This window comes from Sceloporus occidentalis, unplaced genomic scaffold, assembly GCF_023333645.1.
Source record: "Sceloporus occidentalis isolate IW3139 unplaced genomic scaffold, rSceOcc1.0.p SCAF_2, whole genome shotgun sequence".
Taxonomy (NCBI): domain Eukaryota; kingdom Metazoa; phylum Chordata; class Lepidosauria; order Squamata; family Phrynosomatidae; genus Sceloporus; species Sceloporus occidentalis.
Window position 1 is genome coordinate 157,506,984 of NW_028316982.1, and position 23,894 is coordinate 157,530,877.

Sequence of the window (23,894 nt, forward strand, 5' to 3'; positions counted from 1 at the left end):
GGAATTGCTCTGTCTCACATTCTGAGATATTTACAATTTACAAAAGTCTGATCGTGAGCTTTGTGCACTCAGGCTGCCTTTAAAACATAAGGCCAGTGTATCTCCTACTTTAAGAGCCAGCATAGTGCAAATAGCTTGGGCATTGGATTAGGACTCTGCTCAACCGTAGAAACTCACTGCCTGACCTTGGACAACTCACACTCTCTCAGTCTCAGAAGAAGGCAGTGACTAACCCGCAGTGAATGAATCTTGCCAATTATAGGTTTGCCTTAGGGTCACCATAACTCAGAAAGGACTTGAAGGCACACAACAACAACAACAATAACCTCCTCCTTTATGGATTGCTACATCATTCTTTCAACTGTAATCTTTTTTTAAACTATGGTTTACTTTGAGCCAAGCCAGTTAGTGCAGTAAACTCAAGAGTGAGAAAGGAAGCCAGTTCCAAGAGAGGGAGCAAAACTCTTCAAATAACATGAAAAGGAAAAAGAAAAGGGAAGAAAAGGGGGAAACGGAAGTGTGGCAAGACCCTTAAGTGTAACTGGTTTTTATTTCCACATGAGCTTTCATGGATATAAATCCACATCTTACGGCCTCAGACATAAAGCACATTTATACAGTTGTGGGAGTGATGGAATGTAATAAGATCCAGAAAGATGCATATCATGACCCTTGTTCTAAATTTTCAAAGGTTGTATACATTGATCATGTCTTTCAGATCTTTGCAGTGGTTAGCTAATGTTGATGTGTGAAAGCAATAAATCTACTCACCGAAAGTCAGTTTCCCTGGGTTCAACCCTTTCTTTGAGAAGATTCCTTTTGTTATATGTGCAGTTACAGGGGCTCTTGTATTAATATATGTAGTGTGCCATAACAATGCATTTATGGCACACTATGGACAATCTGACCTGCTATAGGGCAGCTGCCTTTTCCCTATGAGTTAGTTATAGTGTCCTTCCTTTTTAAGCTCAAATAACTTATCGCACCTTCACAGAAGTGAACACATGGGTTAAGTTACTATCTGAAAAGCCTCCATTGTGAGTGACAGGAATATTTCTCCCGTGCGGCCCATGGGAAAAGGCTGTACATTTACAAAACTTCACACATGTCATGGTCTTGCTTTACAACACTCACAACTGCTATGTCTGGTCAGTTACATTCTGACATGTATCCAGACATGGGCATGTTAATTGTTAGTTCAACAACATTGTCATGTTCTCATCCTTCACTTGGCAAATAAGCCAAGGAACATCCAAAAATACTGTTGAACTGTAATAGAGCTTCTATTCAAAGTTCAGTTTGTATAATAATTTTTGTTGTTGTGTTTCTTCAAGTTATTTCTGACTTACCATGACCCTAAGGTGATCTGTTCATGGGGTTTTCTTGGCAAGATTTGTTCAGAGGGAGTTTGGTTTGCTTAGCCATCCTCTGAGGCTAGGACAGTGTGACTTGCCCAAGGTCACCCAGTGGGTTTTGATGGCTGAGGGGGAATTTGAACTCTGGTCTCCAGAATCAGACTCCAACACTCAAACCACTACACCATTCTGGCTGTCATAAAAATGTACTTATATATTTTGATCTGTTTAAACTGCCAAGAGCTGTTGTTATGACCGGAGGAGACATACAAAACCCGCTGGATAGCTAAGTTACAACATGCATGTTATTCCAAGAAGTGCAGATCAGGACATTTTGTACATGAGTTATCAAAAACTGAATTCATTAAATATCCCTTGTTATTGCTGTATGCTTTCAAGTCATTTTTGACTTATGGCAACCCTAAGGCAAACCTATCATGAGGGGGGTTTGTCGGGGGGGGGGGGCAAAATTTGTTCAGAGGAGTTTTGCCATTGCCTTTCTCTGAGGCTGAGAGTGTGACTTACCCAAAATAACCCAGTAGAGTTCTGTGGCCAAGCTGGGGTTTGAACCCTGTCTCCCAGTGTCCCAGTCTGGCAGTACGTACTTGTATATGACGACAGCAAAGCATTCCAGTCAGCTCATTCCTGGCTGTAAATGTTCTGCTGTCCTGCAACTCCAAATACATGGAGATGGCAGCCTTTCCTTTTGTCTTCCAATGCTATGTGGGGAAATTGCAGCCTTACTCTTTTTCCTGTTTATTGTAAACAAAGTGGCCAGCCTGGCCATGGGTCTAATTAGTACTTTGCACCCTTTGTGAAAGGATCAACAGAACCCTACTGTTTTCTGTGTTTGACTCCAATTTGCAACTTTTAAGAGGCTTGACTGCATGAAGATCCCTGTTTCAACTTCCCCATAGGCTGGATATGTCAGTGACAATGTTGCTTGTGATTGCCTGATAGTCCCATTGTAATGCCTTACTAACCTATTTTAATAGCAAGCATATGAACACTGCTTTTGTGTTGCCACCTTCAAAAATATTGGCCACTCACCCACTCTTACACCAAGGTGTGTGTGTGTGCGCGCACGCATTCAAGTCACCTGTTGGCTTCTGGGGATCCAATGAATTTCACAGTGTTTGCTTAGGCAAGGGATAATCAGAGGTGGTTTTGCCAGTTTTTCCCCTCTGAAATATAGCCTACTGCCCCTGGTATTTGTTGGTGGTCTCCCATCCAAGTACTAACCAGGACTGACCTGCTCAGTTTTCAAGATCAGATGGGATCTGGTGCATTAAATTTTTTGCATGGAGGATAATACTGGGGTTATTTTCAAACAGGGGGTGACATGTCCATGTGAAATCAGAGGCAAACCAGATTGTAAGTCATACGTTGGTCCTGGTGAATCTGGGAAACCTTTGAAAGTGTCATACTATATTAGTCATTATGAGCATGTGAAATTGCGTGCTTGTGAGTGTGTGAGCCTGAATTATACTCTTCTTCTCTTTTTTTAGATTTTTATTGAGAAAATATAACAAACCAACAATTATATACAAGGAAAAAACCAATATGCATACATAAACTTACATGTAAAAACATAAATTTCTTAAAATAGGTTTACTGTTGCTTAAAGATAAAATTAAAATATACTTCCTGGTTGGGATTACCTTGTTTATTATTCTTGACTGTTCTCTGAGAATTTCTAGATCTTTTTCACCTAATCTTCCTACAGTTTGAATTTTTCCCTTTTATTCTTCTTTCTGCAGAAATTAGGAATTATACTCTTTTATGAATAAGGAAAGCTAAAATGGATAAATGTCATTTTGGGGGTAGATTACCAGGGGCCTTTTCACACCATACAATTAGAACACTGTGACTCTACTTTTATAGCTATGGCTGCTTCCTGTGGAATCTTGGGATTTGCACAGGAATTGCCCAGCATGGTGAAGTGTTTGAATGATGGACTATGACTCTGGAGGCCAGGGTTTGAATCCCCACCTGGCCAAGAAAACCCTCTGGGTGACCCTGGGCAAGTCATATACTCTCACCTTCACAAAATCTCATGATAGGTTCATCTTAGGGTCACTACTGTATGTCAGAAACTACTTTAAGGCATCCAACAACAATGTAGAAGACTCAGCAACAAAGCTTTTCTAATGCCAAATTACAAACCCCAGGATTTCATAGAATGGAACCATGGCAGTTAAAGTTAAAACATAGCACTATAATTGTATCGTGTGAAAGGTCCAAGGACTGGCAGTTTTAGCATGGTATGGTGGTTTGAGTGCTGGACGAGAACTCTTAAGTAATCAGGGTTTGAATCCTTGGTTAGTCATGGAAAGTCACTGGGTGATTTTTAGCAAGTTATACTTTCTCAGCAAAAACTGTCTCAGAGGAAAGCGACAGAAATCCTCTTCTGAATAAATCTTGCCAAGAAAACCTTATTAATAGAGTTGCCATAAGTCTGAGTCAACTTGAAGGCACCTTTGACAGCTACAACCATATTGAATTTATTTGATTTGATTTTGAAGACAGACTATTTCTTTTGTGTGAACTGAATATATCCTGATAATGATCTGATTAGCCGATACTGATGTTTACAGACATACAGTTTTAGCTATATAAATTTGATATGGGCTATACTGGCTCCAGCTGATGGTATCAGGGAGATCATTTGTGTCCCTGGATTATTTTGTATTTTTGGTTTGTACCTGAGAACAGAATGATGAACGTCAGGGGGGAAAAACTTTGGGGGGCTTTCCTCTGGAGCTTGTATTTGCAATACTTTACAGATCCTTTGATGATGGTGGCACTGAAGAACAGCAAAGAGCAAAGGTGTTTTTGTTTTCTTCTGTCCCGGGAAAAAGCTGCCACTGAGAATAAGCAGTTTGGGTCATGCTGCCAGAGTGCCTGGTTTGGGGTCCCTGATACCTTTCCATTGTCCTCCCTTTAAACCAGTGCTGTTTTTCTGAACTATTGAAGCAGTATGGGTTATTTTTTCAGGACATCAGTCATTATCAACATTATCACTATTATTATTTATTATTATTCATGTAGTGCTTTCCAATTTATTAAAGTGCTTTATAGTTTTGATTTAATTTTTCATCATCATCATCAAGCTGTTCCTTTGATATTGTTTATTTTAGCAGCTTGGGAAGAAACAATAGGAGACTGACAGCTTCTGGGTAGAAAAAGTCCCAATTCCATGCATGAAAACATCCCTGTTGTGTGCAAATAAATGGCTTAACAAGAGAAACTGTGCATAATTTACATACATTGTTCTTTCAAAATAATTTTGGATAGCTTGCAGTTTTGATGCTCAAATATATGCAAGGGGACATTCAGTGGAGTTCTTACTTGTGAGGCCCCATCAAGGCTAGGAGATAATGCAGAACAAGTAGCAACATCGCCTGTTACATATTACTTTGGGGAAGCAAAAAGGGAGTAATTACATTTGAATTCTTATTTTTACTGTTCATACTAACCCATTGCTCTTCATATATGTTCAGTTATATTTGTTCATTACTTATAATTGTTACCTTTTGGCACTATTTTTGAAATTTTGGAGCTATTTCCCTCTTTTTGAGGTGTTTTTAAAAGTAATGTTTTAAACATAACAATACATAACAAGAATGAATTATTTTTAGAGAGCAACACTCATGTTAGCAAGTTAGCCTTTCAAAAGTAGTGTTCCAGGCTCCAAGCTTAGTTAGGTAGTTAGTTTTTAAGAATTTTTTTTATCCCTCCTCTTTCCCCTGAATCTGGGACTCAAGGCATCTTACAAATTAAGATGAATAAAATATAGTATAAAAATATAAAATATCAATATTAAAATAGAATTGAACTACTGAGAATATTAAAACAATTTAAAACACACAGTTAGGAGCAATAAAAAGTGCAATGCAATTAAAATAATAAAGCACCCTTAAAAGTCCTTTTTAAAAAAAAAAAAATCTCAGTTCAAAAAGTGTGTCAGAATAAAAGTAAAATATTTTCCTGCTGATGGAGGAATTACAAGGAAGAGATCATTCTGGGTTCCTGAAAAAGGAGTTCCAGTGCTTAGGAGCAGCCACCAAGAAAGCTTGCTCTTGCACTCCCACCAGCTGTGCCTGTGAAGGTGGTGGGACTGAGAGAGGAGCCTCTCCTTTCTGAGAACATGGGCAGGCTATTATGAGGAAATTGATTTGCTTCCAATGGACTGGATGACGGTAAACAAATTGAAATTTAATCCAGACAAGGTAGAGGTCTTCCTGTTCAATGAAAAAGCAAATCAGGGAGGCTGTACTAGCTTGGTTTTGTAGCATCTTTGAGACTAACTGAAAGAAAGAAGCTGGCTGCATGAGCTTTCATAGACTTCAGTCTACTTCCTCAGATGCTTTTGGTGAAGTGGACTAAAAGCATCTGAGGAAGTGGACTGAAGTCTACTGTGGCCAACTTCTTTCTTTCAGTTAGTCTCAAAGTTGCTACAAAATCTCTTTACATACTGATTCTACAGACTATATCTTTGAATTGTACCAGATTGGGTTATGCTTCTCCCGAAGACATAGCTTCTCAGCTTGGATGTACTTCAGGACTCACCTTTGAACCTGGAAAGTTTTGTATCTGCAGTGGCCGGGAGTGTATTTGTACAGTTAAAGCTAGTGTCTACACTTAGAGATGGCCAACTAATTATGACGATGTGTGCCTTAGTTATATCCCGTTTGGATTATTTTAGTGCACTCTGTGTGGGGCTGCCTTTGAAAAGTGTTTGGAAAAATTCAGCTGATCCAAAGAGCCAAAGCTGGATGGTTGGCACAGGCTAGTTGTAGGGAACACAGAATGCTGGTTATGACCTGTAAAACCATATATGCTTTGTGTCCAAATTATCTGAAGGACAGTATTCTGCTGTACAAGCCAGTCTGAGCTTTGAAGTCAGGGGTGGTGCTCCTCTCTTTCACTATCTACAGAGGTGTATCTGATGGGAGAGAGGCCTCCTTGGTGGCTGCTCCCAGACTCTGGAAATCACTACCTGGTGAGGCTAGACTGACAGTTTCCATGGCATTCTTCCAGTGACAAATGGAAGTCCCCCCCCCCCCTGCAACAGGCCTTTGTCAAATGACTGAATGTGTGAAAATGGTTTTTAATAATGCCTTGTTCTATTCTTGTTTCTTGCTTTCCACCTTTTTCTTTATGGATGTGAGATTTTTATCTGTATCTATTTTAATTTCAGCCACCTTGATCCCAGTAATACAATTATACATGAATTCTGATGGCAGGCAAACAGTGCCAGCAAAAATAAAGCAGGAGTCAAGAAATATGCTTCATTTAAATTTCAATTATAACATAAAATGAAGCATTAGTGCATGTAAACATGGATTAAGCATATAAATATGAATCTAAACATGAGACATAACCCTTGCAATATGTAAACAACATTTGTTGGGCCACAAAAACGAGGCATGATTGGACTCAAGAGACTACATTTATCCTACTGAACAATTTCCTTTATTATTTCCAAGGGAATGGTGCATGTTTACAGTGGTACCAAGATGAAGCATAGCTAGGCAGCAAGTGTGCTTCAGCTGTTTAGTTAATGCCAATAGAGCTTAAATTAGATTTTACAGCTGTTAGCCAAGTCTGTTCTGTGGCTAACAAGTGAGAATTTAAATCTTGGAAAACATAATCCTATTATAAAACTACCAGCTGACTTGATGCTATCTAGGAAGTCTTCATAGATTAATTGAAACTTAAAAAAAAAAAGAAATGAAAAAGAAAACATGAAAAAAAATTAATGATTACAAGGTTATTAGTTGCTTTTCCCCAAAGCTGGGGGCAGAGAGAGGTCATATGACTAAACAAATGGCAACATTTCCAGCTGAGAATTACCTGGGGGAAATATGTAAGGTGTAACATATTTAAAACAAAGAAAATAGACTGCTGGTTGCTAATTAGTATGTGAAACTTGCACACTAATTTTCAATTAACCCACAACTTCCGGTGGTTACTAGCTGTAATAATTTTAAGGCATAAAATTATGAGGCTGTAAGAGCATCGTATCTTCCTAGAGGGAGAACTTATCACCTTACAAGAACATGCCCAACCTTTATTAAGATCTTGTGATTTAGCTCAAGGGACTCAGTGACTAAAAGCTCCCTTGAGTTCCCTGGTATATGCTATCAAGCTGTCAGTGGTTTGCTGTCATTTGGAAATAACTTATTCCGCCCATTAATAACGGAGAAACATTAGCTTCAAAAACAGATACGGAACATCTCTCTAGGCAGATTCACAAATTAACCTCTTAATGAGACACATCATTGCTAAAGGCTTTGTTATGCTTGTAGTGCCCACTTGTTTTGACAACCACTAGAGGCTCTGGAGTGCCTCCTTCTGCCACTACCGTTATCCTGTGCTCCTGGCAAGAAGGATAACACCATCACAGCAGCTGGGCCTTTTTCTTGTCAGAAGGAATAAAAAGTTTTGTTATTGTTTCTCAAGTCCTTTGATATATGTGTGTATGGAATGGTTTGTGGGAGAGGCAGATCACATCCTCTTTCTCATTTTCTCTTTGCCATAGATTGGTTGTAACATAATGCCAAGGTTTTTATATTCCAAAACAATAAAATTGGTTTACACTCATCGGCAATGTACAGTCAGCCCTCCTTATCCACAGATTTTTTATCCATGGATTCAAGCATCCACAGCTTCAAGATGTTCAAAGAAGTATAAATTCCAAATATCAAACCTTGATTTTCCATTTTATATACCACTATATTTAATGGGATTTGAGCATCCACGGATTTTATTACCCATGGGGGATCCTGGAACCAAACCCCAGTGGATAACAAGGGCCCACTGTATATCACAAAAGAAGACTTATTTCCCCCTAAGATTTTGTTCAAGATTGCAAACCCTGTGGGTTAGGTCAATGGAACTCAAGGTCCATTTATCACAGTACTCTGAAATAGCATTTCGCTAGAGAATGAGGAGGCACTTGTAAGATAGTTGGCCTCATGTTTCAAAACAACTTGTCTTTGTTTAGGTTTGTTGTTGTTGTTAACTGTCTTTGACTCATGGCAATGTCGTGAATGAGTTCCACTGGTCTCAGGTTCAGGTCCTACAGGCTCAGGGCCAAGGCCTGCTTGACTGATTCTATCCATTTGTTGTGCAGTCTTCCTCTCTCTCTACTACCCTCCACTTTTTCTAACATTATCTTTTTTTTCTGATGAGTCATGTCTTCTCATGATATGGCCAAAGTATGACAACAGCAATTTAGTCATCTTGCCTTCTTGTGAGAGTTCAGGCTTGATCTATTCTAGGAGCCATTTATTTGTCTTTTAGCCCATCCATGGTATCCTCAGCTCTCGTCTCCAGCATCAGATCTCAAATGAGTTGACAGCTTTACTGTCCAACTCTCACATCCATACATGGTAACAGGGAATAATATGGCTTGGATGATCCTAACTTTCATGTTCAGTTTTATATCTTTGCACTTTAGGACCTGTCCAGTTTTTTCATAGCTGCCCTTCCCATCCCAGTTTTATTTTGTCAGATTTGCAGATGACACCAAATTAAGAAGAATAGCTAATATCCCAGAGGACAGGATGAAAATTCAAAATGACCTTAATAGATTAGAAAACTGGGCCAAAGCTAACAAAATTAATTTCAACACGGAAAAATGTAAGGTACTGCACTTAGGGCAAAAAAAAATGAAATGCATAGATATACGCTGGAGGACATCTGGTTTAACAAGACTACATGTAAAAGGGATCTAGAAGTCCCAGTAGACTACATGTTGAACATGAGTCAGTAGTGTGCTGTGGCAGCTAAAAAGGCCAATATGATTGTAGGCTGCATCAACAGAGGTATAATATCTAGATCAAGGGAAGTGCCACTCTATTCTGCTTTGGTCAGCCCTCACCTGGAATACTGTATCCAGTTATACGCACCACAATTAAAAAAAAGGATGTTGAGAAGCTGGGGCATGTCCAAAGGAGGGTGACAAAAATGGTGAAGGATCTTATTCTCTGCAGCAGCAGAAGACGAGCCTGCTCCCTCCTCAATATGACATCCCTTCAAATACTTAAACAGGGCTATCTTATCACCTCGTAACCTTCTCTTCTCCAGGCTAAACATCCCAGCTCCCTAAGTCATTCCTCATAGGGCATGGTTTCCAGACCCTTCACCATTTTTGTCGCCCTCCTTTGGACACGCTTTAGTTTCTCAATGTCGTTTTTGAATTGTGATGCCCAGAACTGGACACAATATTCCAGGTGGGGCCTGACCAGAGCAGAATACAGTGGCACTATTACTTCCCTTGATCTAGACACTATACTTCTATTGATGCAGCCTAAAATCACATTGGCCTTGTTAGCTGCCGCATTGCACTGTTGACTCATGTTCAATTTGTGGTCTACTTGAACTCCTAGATCTCTTTCACAAATACTCTCATTCAGCCAGGTGTCACCCATCCTATATCTGTGCTTTTCATTTTTCTGCCCTAAAGTGCAGTACCTTACATTTCTCCATGTTGAATTTCATTTTGTTGGCTTTGGCCCAGTTTTCTAGTCTGTTCAGGTCATTTTGAATCTTGATCCTGTCCTCTGGGGTATTAGGTCCTCCTCCTAATTTGGTGTCATCTGCAAATTTGATAAGTATGCCCCCAATTTTGTCCTCCAAGTCATTGATAAAGATGTTGAATAGCACTGGGCCCAGGACAGACCCCTGTGGGACCCCACTGGTCACTTCTCTCCATTCCAGGATGAAAATGAGCCATTATTGAGCTCCCTTTGGGTTCGGCCGATCGATCAATTACAAATCCATGTAACAGTTACCTTGTTTAGCCCACATTTTACAAGTTTGTTTGCAAGAATGTCATGAGAAACCCTGTCAAAGGCCTTACTGAAATCAAGATATACTATATCCACAGCGTTCCCTTCATCTAACAAGCTGGTGATTTTATCAAAAAAAGAGATTAGATTTGTCTGGCATGACTTCTTTCTCTGAAACCCATGTTGACTTTTTGTGATTATGGCATTGCTTTCTAGATGTTCACAGACTCTCTGTTTAATGATCTGCCTTAGAATCTTTCCTGGTATTGATGTCAGACTAACGGGACGATAATTGTTGGGATCCTCTTTTTTCCCCTTTTTGAAGATGGGGACAACGTTTGCCCTCCTCCAGTCTGCTGGGACTTCTCCTGTTCTCCAGGAATTCTCAAAGATTATTGCCAATGGCTCCGATATTACATTTGCCAGTTCTTTTAATACTTTTGGATGTAGTTCACCAGGTCCTGGAGATTTATATTCATTTAGATTAACCCGGTATTCCTGTACTATCTTTTTACTTATTCTGTGCTGAATTTCCCCTATTCTGCCCTCTGTTCCATTTTCCTCAGGCTGAGCACCCTTTGCCTTTTCTTTTCTATCTAGCACAAGGATGGGAATTGTGCAGCCCTCCAGATTTTGCTGGACTGCAGCTCATAGCAACTTTAGCCAGAATTGGGAATAATCAGAAAGACAGAGAGTTGCAGTCTAGCAATATCTGGAGAGCCACAAAATTCTCATCCCAAGGGAGCACATGTAGCTCAATAGGAGGGATGGCTGAAGACGCTATGTCTCCCCTTTTTCCAGTTTTCTCTGCAAATAGCAGCTGAATCTTAGTTCAGCACTAAGCCACCACACTAGTTTTGGGGGCCGAGGTCAGTGTGTCTCAGGGGAACTCATGAGGAAAGGTAAGGGCCTGCCCTTCACCACCAGCCATCTGAAGCAGCTGCCTCACTCTTCCTAATATTAGGGCCAGCCCTTCCCAGTGGGTGCAATCATTAGGGAGATAATTATTGGGTTTTACTCCTGTCTAGTTGCAAATTGTGTGCATTATAAAATTGATCAAAATATTATTTTGAAAAGGATTATTAGTCTAAGGATATGACTCAATGTCTTTCATAAACATTTACAATTTTTAGAGAAAAAGTGGATCTTTTTTATCCTAATCATTCTTTACAGACACACATATACCCTCCTGCCCCCCCCCCCCCCACTTGCCAGACATACAGTAGTTCTCTGGAACCGTGCCACAGTACTGAATTTTAATAAGGTTTACATTTTAGCATAATAAGCTATGTAACTGATTCTAAAGAATCCCTTTCCTTAAGGAAATTTTAAAAGGGGATAGGAGTTGAGTTGTTAATCCCATTTAATCTGCCTGTTGTAATCTCAGTTTCATTCCTTAATTTGGGATCTTTCCCCATAGCTCAGGTCAGTAATCTCAGACTTCATGAATGTGTCAGGGAGAACATGGTGATGATTTCGCAGGAAAGGATTGATAAAGGATTATATCTTGCACTGTGAGGAAATGGATTACAAAGCTTTTACTTCAGAGGGCATCAGTCAATTCTGTAAGAGAAGCTGGTGGCCCTGAAGAATATGACACAGAATCAGTTAAAATCCATGGGAACAATAATCTCTTCGGTAAGATTTGGGTTGTAGCCAAAGTCCATTAATTTATTCCCTGTGAAGAAAAGATCTTAAATACCTACACACTCTTTACATTCCTATTAGTAATTTGTTCCCAAAAGAAAAGAATGCAGAGAAAATGAATGAATTTTTTGTACCTCTCTTTACATTGGAAGATGTAGAGTGGCTATCCATGCCGGAAGGATATCAGAAGAACTGAGGCAAATAGTGATAAGAGACAAAGTTCAAGGCCTTATTGACAAATTCAAAATACCCACCTGAGAATGTTTTTTTAAAAAATCAAAGTGTTATTGCTGATCTTTGAGGAAAAATGTTCAATTTGCCTTAAAGGTTGCATCTGCACTGCAAAAATAATGTAGCCTGACACTGCTTTAATTGCCATGGCTCATGCTATGGGACTGTGGGATTTGTAGTTTGTTGTGGCACCAGAACTGTCTGACGAAGAAGGCTAAATATCACACAAAACTACAGATCCCATAATTCTGAAGCATTGATCCATAGCAGCTATAGCAGTGTAAAACCACATGCCCTCCATATTTGAGGATTATAAAATGGCTATTTTTTAAAGGAGGATAATGGTAGAAGGGAAAGGATGCAGGAAATTAAAGGCCATTTATTTTTAAAAACCTTTGCCACTAAATTCGAGGAAAAAAACACGATTTAAGATAAAATTATAAATCTATAGGTCAGATAGCTGCAATAACTCAGGTTTGTTTACATGAGGGAGGGAGGAAAACAAATTTCCCCCAAATATGTGCCAATCAAGATACATAATCCAGGGCATTTCCCAAAAATTGTATACAGTATTAGGAGAAATGTGCCTGAACTACTAAGACTTGTAAAAATAAACTCTCAAATTGACTGGAAATAGAGGGAATGCTGTAGATAATAGCATACCTTGATTTCATTAAGACCTTTGACAAGGTCCCCCATGATATTCTTGCAAACAAGCTGGTAAAATGTGGGCTAGAGAATGTGATTGTTAGGTGGATTTGTAACTGGTTGACCAGCTGAACCCAAAGGGTGCTCAGCAATGACTTCTCTTCATCCTAGAGTGAAGTGACCAGTAGGGTGCCTTCTCCTTTGTCTCCTTCTTTGCATGTCTTTAAACAGAGGCTGGATGATCATCTGTCGGGGATGTTTTGATTGTGAGTTCCTGCATGGCAGGGGGTTGGACTGGATGGCCCTTGTGGTCTCTTCCAACTCTATGATTCTGTGATTCTATGATTCCCAAACAAACATAAGGCTGAAGAAATTAGAAACTAAATACAACCAAAATGGAACGATTCAGCAATTTTTGATCTAGCTACTTATGTCTGTCTGTTTTGTATCTCACTCATAGGCGCGTTACAGACAGCCCAGAAGGGGCCGTCTCGCGCCGCCGCCGATTGCAGCATCTGGGAACCACAGCAGCCAAACGGCGCGGTTCCTGGACGCTGCCAAGAAGGAGCGCAAAAATCGCGCTCCTTCTTGCTCCCCAGAAGAGACGCCACAAGGCGCTAGTCGCGCACTTGCGGCGTCATTTCCGGGGCGTGACGTGCGGACGCACAGCGTCTGTTACATCAAGATGGCGGCAGCCGTGTGAAACGGCCGCCGCCATATTGTACGTATTCACTACGTACTAGGGTTAGGGGGGTGCGGAAGCACCGCCCCTTCCTAACCCTAATACGTAGTGAATACGTACAAAATGGCGGTTTGTAACCCGCCATAGGTATGTTCAGTCAGAAATAAGTTGCATTGAAGTATAGGGAGCATATTTCATTGGAAGTGCTAGGTGACTTGGAAAGAACAATGTGAAAGTAAAGCTGTTCTTATTTGGTTTTGTGCCATTCTTTTTTAATCACCTTGTATGTTTACCTGACATCAGCTATTCAGATTGTTTCATTATATTATTGATAATCCTTTTCACCAAAGCAATGGCATACTGTAAATCAAGAATATATATATATATATATATATATATATATATATATAACAAACAATATCATGAAAGATGTCAAAATACCAACATAACCAACTACTCTTATCCAGGAAAAAAAGTTTAAAGAGTAACATGAAATATTTATCGCTTAGAAGCTAGTGGACAAAATAGCCATTTCAGACATTTTAATAACTTTCTTATACCCTCACCACCACCACTTGCAACCGTAGGTCTGATCTTTGACATTGCCAACACAAGCATGGTTACTGACTTTGTGATTTTTGTAATCATCTGGAGAAGAGTTCCAAGGATACCGTGGATTACTAAAAAGACAAATAAATGAATGCTAGAGCAAATCAAGCCTCAACTTTCCTTGGAAGCCAAGATGACTAAACTGAGGCTGTTGTACTTTGGACATATCATGAGAAGACATGATCACTAGAAAACAATAATGCTTGACAAAGTATAAACCAGTAAGAGAAGAAGAAAACCACATTCCAGAAGGATAGACTCAGTCACAGAAGCCACAGCCCTGAATCTGTAAGACCTGAGCAGGTTGTTGATGATAGGGTGACTTGGAGGTCTCTCATTCATGGGGTCACCATAAGTCAAAGTCAACTTCAAAGCAGCTATGACAGAAGGAAATTAACAGAAGTGGGGGATACAAAATCAAAGGTTTGTTTTAAAATGTAGACACGACTTTGCTATAGATATAGATCTAGATGCAATATAACAAGTGATGTAGCACTGACACCAATGAAATTCCCTATATATTCAGTTTGCTTTACATATGTTTAAATGATAGTTTTTTTCCAGTTTGGTCTGAGATCTTTTCTAGAATATTTACAGTGATCAACAGACATTCACCCGCACCTTTCTGCACATGCTGTTCATGTTGTGCTTGGAAGTGTAGATGTGAAAAATTCCCATTTATTTGTAAAAGTTTATTTATCTATTAATTTTAGGTAAAGAGAACTTATACCTAAATCAAAACTGGTATTTTTTATTTGGCAAGTAAAGCTGTTAATACTTGAAAATTTCTGTTTTCATGGAGATGGTTAATAAAGCACGCCTCTTCCTGCCAAAATCATACCATCCAATTATCAACATTCTTCCCCAGTTTCGCACTCGCTCGGCATGAGCTTTTCTCACAGAACTGGAGTCACTTCTAGCTGTTTTGTTCATAGACTCTGTCAAAAAATATTTTCTGCATCTCTAATTTCATTAAGGTATGCTTGACTGAAATTGTCAACATTGCAAGAAAAGTAGGGTTTATTTCAAAATTTGCTTCAGCTCTTGTTGCAGCGGTTGAACAACCCAAAAGAAAGGCATCTCAGAATTATGTCACTCCGGTTATGATGAGAATGCAAGAAAAGGGAGCAGGTTCTCATAAACATTCTTATTCTTGGGCATAATTGGTTAGCAGACCAGCATTTGTGAATTTGAGGGTGTGATTATTTGGGTTGTTTTCTCAGACTAGGTTTTTGAGGCTGCCAACTTCTAGCTTCCCAGGGTTTCCCTGAAAATATAAGCAAAGACTTCAGGTTGTTAGAGGAAATGTGGGGATTTTTAATACAAAGTGACCTGTTCTGAAGAACAAAATGTAGGGAGCGTGATTCATTTTGCACAAACTTTGATGACTTTTACATAACAAAAATTAGATATTGAAAGTATTTGACATTGATTGAACCAGTTATTCTTTGTTCAAGGATGTCTAATGCAGATTATTTGGGACAGAGCTGACATACTGATGATGCAATACTCTTTGTGTGTTGAATACACATATACCATGTCAACTTGTTGGGTAGGTTCTGAAGATTCAAATGTTTATCGAGGTGCATTTCCTAGTTTATTTTATAAAAAGAATCATTATCATCATCTGTGATCTGCATACATATCTAAGAAGAACTTTGATAATATTTTGAGGTTTCTGACCTCAAAGGCATTTGGCTGCCAGCAGATCCGGTTACACCACACGATGAAGCTGACCCATGGCATGGATTCAGTTGTCTTGATCCTTCTGTGTAATTGGAAGGGACTCTCCCATTCATGGAAAGTTCTGTTGCCAGTGAGAAAGAAGAGTATTGTGATAGTAAAGTGGCCTAAAATCCAAAAATGTTTGTCCATTTGTTCAGGAATTGTTATTGTCTCTCTTTAATTCTTCATAATTTAAACCATTTACATGTAGGAAGTATCCTGGGTCTGAAGAAAGTGTTCTGGATATGAAGAAAATTATCTGGTAAATTCTCATAAAAACTGAACTGAAGTGAAATAGTCATCTATCTTCAATAGGAAGCTTCTTTATACCAAGCCATGTCCTTGATCCATCTAACTCAATACACTGTCCTCACTGCCTTGTTTCCAGCAGAAATATTTTCTGCTCCTGCTTCAAGACACCAGCATTAAACTTGGGACCTTTTTCCTACACTACATGTGATCTGTTGTGTGGCAGTAGGCCTTAATTATCACATTCACAAAGGAAGTCCTGAAAGCTGGGAATCCAAGTGCCTTTCACCACTGGAATGCATTTGCAGCATTTGCTTAGCATGGCTTTTTTAAAATTCCCAAATACTGGACACAAAGTCAGATATTAACTCTGGCTCTCCTGAGTGCATAGGAACATATTTCAAATACAGTGGGCCCACTGTATTGGAGGGCTAGCAATCTGTGGAGTTGACTGGTCATGGATCACCATGGCCCAGATTATTAAATGGTGGTGCATGTATGAAGATGTGCTGATGTGAATGTGTGCATGTCACCACCCATTGAATAATATGGGGTGCAACTGTCCACATTTTTCCCATTTGCAAGGGAGGGTGGAGCTGAACCCCTGCATATGGGGAGGGTCCACTGTATATAGATTTATTGATTGATAGAGCTTTAATGAGACAGTTCAGCAGAGTGGATCCAGGCTTTGTCATGCTTAGATTAGACCCATTGAAATTAATGTGTCCTAATTTGGTCATCAACAATTTAACCTCATTCCAGTGACTCTATTTTAACATATCATTCAAGGTAGCAACTCCTGACAGTATGGTTAAATCTGTGCGGATAGATAGTGATAAGAAATTGAACTGGATTGCTTTTGAGGTTCTTCTACCTCTATGACATAGATGGATCATGGCTGCAATCACCAGAATACCTCCATTTCCATCTGTGTCCTTCCAAAAATGATAACTGGAAAAGATCCATTGCCATTTGGGGAAGGTCACAGAGAGAGTTTTTGGGAGTGTATACATTGCGGGGGTTGTTTTCGTCAATTTCAACACAATTGGTGATCTTTGCATGGATTCAGGTGAAAATTGCCCCAAAATTGTGCCATTATTTTTTTTTAAATCGGAGTTGGAATTTCAGGGAGCATGGGGCTTCAGGGCCTGTAAAATGGGTCCAGACCACACATTCTTCACACCTGCTTTATGAGTAAGGTACATTTTGTACTTTCTGGCTAGATTTTTCCTGCATCACATGTTGCAAAGTGTGTTCTTTGTTCTCTAAAACAAAATATGTTCTTTAAAAAGGGGGTAATTTTTTTAGTAATAAACAACCAACTGAAAAATGAACCAGCATAAACAATACAATAGACTGTGAAACAAAAATCTCCCACAGAAGTCAACCAAAATTTCAGGCATAGCAGCCATGGTTATATAAAAAAATAGATGTGGGAAGTAAGTGAACCTCTCAAAATAAGAGTTCATAGCATGTTTGTAACAACAGAGAAAACCACCCGTCTTGCATCTACCCCTTTTGAAACACAGAAAAGAATCTTTCAGTTTGATTGTAGTATGTTGGTGGGATGATACAGGAGGTGGGGATTCTCTGTGTACTATCCTATTAGGCCCTTTAGGACATCTGTGCAATCCCCAACACTTTCATTGTGTCAGAAAATATATTGCTAACTAGACCACCTCCTGTAAAAAAGGTGTAATCTGTTTTCATGTCCAAACTCCCATTAACAAACTTGTTGCCACTTTCTGGACAAATTGAAGTCTCCAGAGACATCAAAAAGAGACCCATGTAAAATATGTTAGAGTAGTCAAATTAAAAATATTTCTTCCAAATCTAAAAAATTGAATCAAAAGGAAATTAAGCATTCCGAGCAAATTACTTGCACAGAGCATCACACATTTAAAATCTTTGCCACACATTGCATATCACATTTTTGCCAACCAGAATACAGATTTCCACAAAAATGTTTACAAAATTAAATCTCATGATAGTATTTTTCACTATGCAGTATATAGAAATAGTTGAACAAATATCATCAAGGCCTAGAAGTCATTTTTGAGGGAAATGAATGTCAGCTGAATCTTCTAAAGTTGTAGGACCACAGTACCACAGCCAATGACCATGTTATTATTGTTAACCGCCCATTAGTTGATCTTGGCTCATTACAACTCTATGGATGAGACATTTCCAAGACTCCCCATCTTCCACTGCTCTGTTTAGGTCCTGTAAATTCACATCTGTGAGCTCCTTAATAGAGTCTATCAATCTGGCATGCAGTCTTCCTCTCTTTCTGTATCTCTCCACTGTTCCTAGCATTATTGTTTTTTCCAGTGAATCATCCCTTCTCATGATGTGACCAAAGTTCAACAACCTCAGCTCATCTTAGATTCCAGGGAGATTTCAGATTTGATCTGTTTGGTTTTTTGGCTGCCCATGGTATCCTCAATACTCTTCTCCAGCACCACATCTCAAATGACTTAATTTGCCTCCTGTGTGCTTTCCTCACTGTCCAGCTCCCACAACTGTATCTGGTAATAGGGAAAACAATGACTTGTACAGTTCTGATTTACATGCTCAGTTGTATATATAACCTAGAGGCAAGCAATCTCCAAACAGGCAAGTAGTTATGCTGGAAAGCAAAGTGAGCAAGCTAGTCAGTAGCTTAAAAGTTGATACCTGCATAGCTTTGCTCAGACTGAGGTGCCAGAAGCTTCATAAAATGTTCTGGAATATTATGTGTTGGGATTTATTTATTTTTTGAGGGGGTCACTTGATCACTGTTGGGCTAATAACTGCAATCACACCTTCTCACCACTTGTAGTACTGGTAGCACTGAAGAGCAAGCAGTCTGAGTCCTTTTCCAAGGTTACTAGTTTGAGACCCCTAATACCTTAGCAATTATTGATCATTCTAAGAGTAGGCTCTAAGTGTTGTTCTTATTATTTTTCAGTTCCTCTTGCAATGTGAGAATTGACAATGCTCAGAGATCTTTAACCTTCCTCTTCTGCCTCCAGAAAATATTGATTCACTTGGGATATTACTACATGTGGCTTTTAAACTGGCATTTCACCAGGAAAAAGGCAGCTTTAGTGGTACTCATCACATTACAATGTCTCCAACCCATAGCTACCCTGTCCCCATCCTGTGCCTTTTCATTGACGGGGGAAACCCAAGAATGACCTGACAATTGCGCATGTCTCCAGGTGAGAAATGTCACTCCCAGGACAGTTGTGTGATTGTCAGTCATGTGGTCTCAGTGTCCCCCCTCCCCCTCACTATTCCAAAGCACCTTGATTCCTTTCTTTATTTGTACTGTTTGGTTTCTTTCTTTTTTTCACTTCTAAGCACTTAAATCTGCTTAAACAGGAGATATCTAAAACTGTGCAGGGGAGCAAAGGGGGAAAACAAACAAAAACAAATCCTAAAGGCATGTTGGGTAGGGCATAAGGCACAGAGATGGGGTTAAGGGAGAGATCAGGAAGAGAATGCTATGGCGGTGGCATCAGTGATTGACAGAAGTATAGTGATGGCTGCTTGGAAAGCATTATTTTGCCATTTTATTATTGCTTGTGTGACTGATGTGAGGACGGGGCTTGTCCAGAAGAGTCTTGAAGTCAGTCACGTCCCCCTCCTCCCAAAAAACATAATGTGGATCCATGAACCAGATGATTCCTTTTTTATGTAATTGCTCTGAAGTCCAGGATTAATTTGGTTCCACAGGCTTAGCCAGGGATATTTGGGTGGTTGTTTCAGGATCAAATACTGATTAAATCAGCTTTTTACCACTAAGTAGGAGTAGCTGAATAAAAAAGTAAAGGAAGGGTTGTTGTTGTTTTTAATTTCACATGACAGAACGTCTTCATTGCATAGTGGAAAATTAGAGACACTTTAAAACTAATATCCCTAGAGCATAATCAGAGGGAGTTGTGTCATCTCTAGTACAGTAGCTGTTGAAATATAGAAACACTGATGTTGTAATTCCGCTCATCTCCAACACTCTGCGAAGCTGGACCTTTCGTTAATTACTTAGCCTAAAAGTAATTCAGGATAATGGCTCTGGAATAGTTGGTGGATGGAATTTTGGGAATATTTGAAGGTTTGAGACCTGTAGAACAAAAGCAAGCTGTGATCTAAGAGCGTGGGAACAAATTTGGATTTCCCCATGAAACAAGTTTTATATACAGAACTTATTTTAAAAATTGTGTCTTGTCCTAGATCATGAGACATAGTCACTGTTGAAAAGAACTGTACAGTGCACCCACAGACTCATAAACTATGCTACAGTGGTGCCATTCTCCCCTTCCCAACTCAAGGAATGACTGCATCATTGATAGATTGGCTTCCCAATCCTTTTGCTGGAAAAGCCAGTGTAAATAATTGAGTATTGCATGTAGAAGAGTGTTTGTGTTTCTCTGATGGGGGGAATGGTGCATCCTAAGTGTTAAAGAGCAATGTAGCTTTTGAGAGTAAAAACAGCCTGCATTGCCACAAGGCCTAGCCTAAGCTGTGAACAGTAAGATCAGCATGCTTCATTTATAACTAGACTCCGCAATGCATCTGATAGCTACCCTAGTCTTATGGGAAATGTAGAGAAATTGACCTGTTTCTTTAATGTGTGCTAAAAGGGAATAATAAGAGCAACCATGGCTGTTTTAGACCATTCTTCTTGTTGTTCTTACTCCACTCCCACTTTCTGACTGTCAATAGGAAACACATTAGTTCTGTTCATCTTACCATGAGTTATTATTTATTACTCTTATTCTTATATTTTTTATATCCCATCCTTTCCCAAAAATTGGGACTCAGAGCAGCTTACAAGATTAAAAGCAGTACAATTAAAAATAGAGAAAAGTGTTACGTTAAAACAGAATTAAATTATTACAATATTAAAACAGATTGCATATAAAAGAATAAAATATAGTTAAAAAGATAAAAGTGTTTACAATACAACACCCAGCCTATTCTCTAAAAATCTTCTGTTTTAAATGCCTGTCTGAACAGGAAGACCTTAGTCCGCCAGTGGAAGAACAATAAAGAGAAGGCCATTCTTGTCTCTCTGAGGAAGGAATTCCAGCATCTAGACTCGAGCAAGCCACAGAACAGGCCCTCTCTCGTATCCCCACCAACCATGCTTGTGATGCTGGTGGGATTGAGAGAAGGGCCTCTCCTGAGGATCTTAGAGTCCAGGCCGGTTCATACATGGAGATACGGTCTGCCAAATACCCTGGACCTGAGCCATATAGGGCTTTATAGATCATAACAGGCACTTGGAATTGTGTCTGGAAACAAACTGGTAGCCAATAAAGCTGTTTTAACAGGGGCATTGTGTGTTCTCTGTAACCTGCCCCAGTTAACAGCCTGGCTGTAGCTCTTGACTATTTCTATTTTTCGTTATCTGAATTCATGTAGTTCTTACATGGTCATTATTTTTGTTTTCTTACTATTCAGCATTAAGCCTAGCTTAGCACTTTATTTTTTGATTTTTTTTTAAAAAATTGTTTCAGGTCTTTGTTGTTTTCTGTGAGTTATATGGTGTTATCTATGTATCTTAAATTGTTAATGTTCCATCCTCCAATCATCAGTCCTCCTGCCTCTAAGTCTGCTGTACAAACAATATTTTCTGCATACATGTTGAACTAAAAGAGTGATAGAATGCATCCTTGCCTGACTCCTTTACTGATTAGGTGCCATTCTGTTTTTTATATTCAATTCTAATTACAGCCTCTTGTCCTGAGTATCGGTTATGCCTTAAGACAATCAGGTGGAGTGACACTCCTATTCCTCTAAGAGCAAGCCATAGCTTTTCATGATCTGAGCAATTGAATGCTTTGCTGTTGTCCAATACTGGCTACTTAATATAGTCCAATAACTAATGGCCTTCGAAAGAGAAATGGAGTACACTTAGCATGCTAGGGATAGGGAAGGCAGTGACCATAGGCATCAGTGTGTGACCCTGAATATCTCCCTTCATGAACACCTTCTCAATTTTGTTGTTGTTTTTTAACCAACAGTTGGGAGGCCATCATGGTGAGAAAGGGGGTCTCCATACACATGTGAGACTCAGAAGTAGGATATTAAGACAGAGGGATTCTGCAAACTGACACTATACAGTGCTTTGAACCAGTGTATGGCGATCCTCCTTGTCTCTCCTGGCTGATAAGCTGGCAAGTTGAGCTAAAGAGAACGATGAACAGATAAGGAGATCAGTGAAGGAGTTAGATAGACCAAAAGGCCAGGAAGCAGGGTGGGAAGGTGCTAAGGGAGAGGGGAATCTGGAGATGTTGGGGAGATTGAGTTCATGAATGATCAAACAAATGGGGTTGAAGAGTGATAAAGGGGGGAGATTTTAGAAGGATGTTGGATGGGATAAAGTGCCATTTTTCATGTGCTTATGATCATGTGTGTGTGAGTGTGTGTATGTTAACAGGTATGTATATGCATGTGTGTCTGTGAGCATGTGCATCAATGCATCATGGGTACATGGTGTGTGTGTGTGTGTGTATGTGTGTGTTTCAGTGCTTTTAAACTGTTATAAATTAGTTTTGTCTTTAATTGGATAGCTTATTTAATTGCTTTTATTTAATTTTTTTACTGCTGTATGTTTTTATCTATATTGTGGGCTGCCTGGGGTCCCATGCTGGGAGAAAGGCAGGAAAAAATAATAAAGATAAAATCAGGAGGAGAAAGTATGTGCCAGTATAGATCCAGTGTAACAGTGTGCTTGCATAGATAGTATTCTAGGATGAGAGAGAAAAAGAGGTGAGAATGATAGAATGCAACATTGCTAGAGAATGATCTGGTTGGAAGAGCATTGTGTGTTGAGAGAGATTCTACAATGGGAAAGGTTTCTGAAGATACAGACAGCTGTAGGTTTAAATGAGTCATTTTGTATTTTGAAGTTCAGATCCCACAGCTGCAGTGCATTCTGTCCTTTGGTTGGGCTACTTACCCCCTTTGACCAGCCACACACCCCATAGTGGCCATGTTGAAGGAGTAATGCAGGGCCAAGGGCACCAAGGAAAAATCCCAGTTTGGATTTTGTTGTAGGTGTTATTTACTGTATTTACATCAACACTGTATTACCACAGATATTGGAGGGCAAGAAAATCGTACAGTTTTCAGTCACTTTTGCTACAGTTGTTGTCAGCAGTAATCATGGAGGACAATTGTAAAGTGACTATTGTGAGCAGCAGGCTATAGATTTAAAAATATTTTGAGAGCTTTGTCATTTTTATTTTATTATTATTATTATTATTATTATTATTATTATTATTTTGCACAGGAAAGACCAAGATAAACATTAAAATCACTAGTTCAAGGACTTCCTTTCTCAGATTGTATTTTCAAGAAGTGATCTTTCATTGATCCCAGTGTCAGTGCACAAGAGAAGGTATTCTATGGGGTTGTATGTGTGAGAAAGAGAGAGGCAGAGAGAGAAGGGGGGGCAGGGTCTCTGAGAGCTTCACAGTATGGGATCAGCCATCTCCAGGCTCCGGTGGGAGTCCTGACCAGTTCTTGATGGGGAAAAGTTGTTGTGACCGTGTCCATGGAGTCTCAAGAATGGAGCTTAGGAAGCTGGGGAAAGCCTCCCCTCCTGTGACTCGGAGGTCTGTGCCAAGGCCATCAACCTTCCAGCCAACAAGAACCGGGCACAGCTCCCTTAAGAGCCTGTCACTCCTTTTTCAGTCCCTTTCACTAATCAGCCAGAGGACCTAACTGTTGAATGACACAACCGCACTTTCCTCCCTGAAGGACTGGCTCACTAGGATGCTGCTTCCAGTGTTCTCACAAACCCTGCCAACCCAAGAAACAAGAGACTGGGACCTGTGGGGGGAGGTAGGAAATCAAACTCTGGTTTTCTGCATGACTGTGCAGTGCATACAAACAGCAGGCCATTTTATAAATATTATATCTATTTGGTTTTTATTCTGGTATTGGGTGGCTTTG

The 23,894-nt window shown here is 39.6% G+C and overlaps 1 protein-coding gene across 1 annotated transcript in view; it reads left to right on the forward strand.

The window, feature by feature from the left end:
• LOC149319179 (citramalyl-CoA lyase, mitochondrial-like) overlaps window positions 1–23,894 on the forward strand; it is a 131,267-nt gene that overhangs the window by 40,927 nt on the left and 66,446 nt on the right. The window lies entirely within an intron of this gene.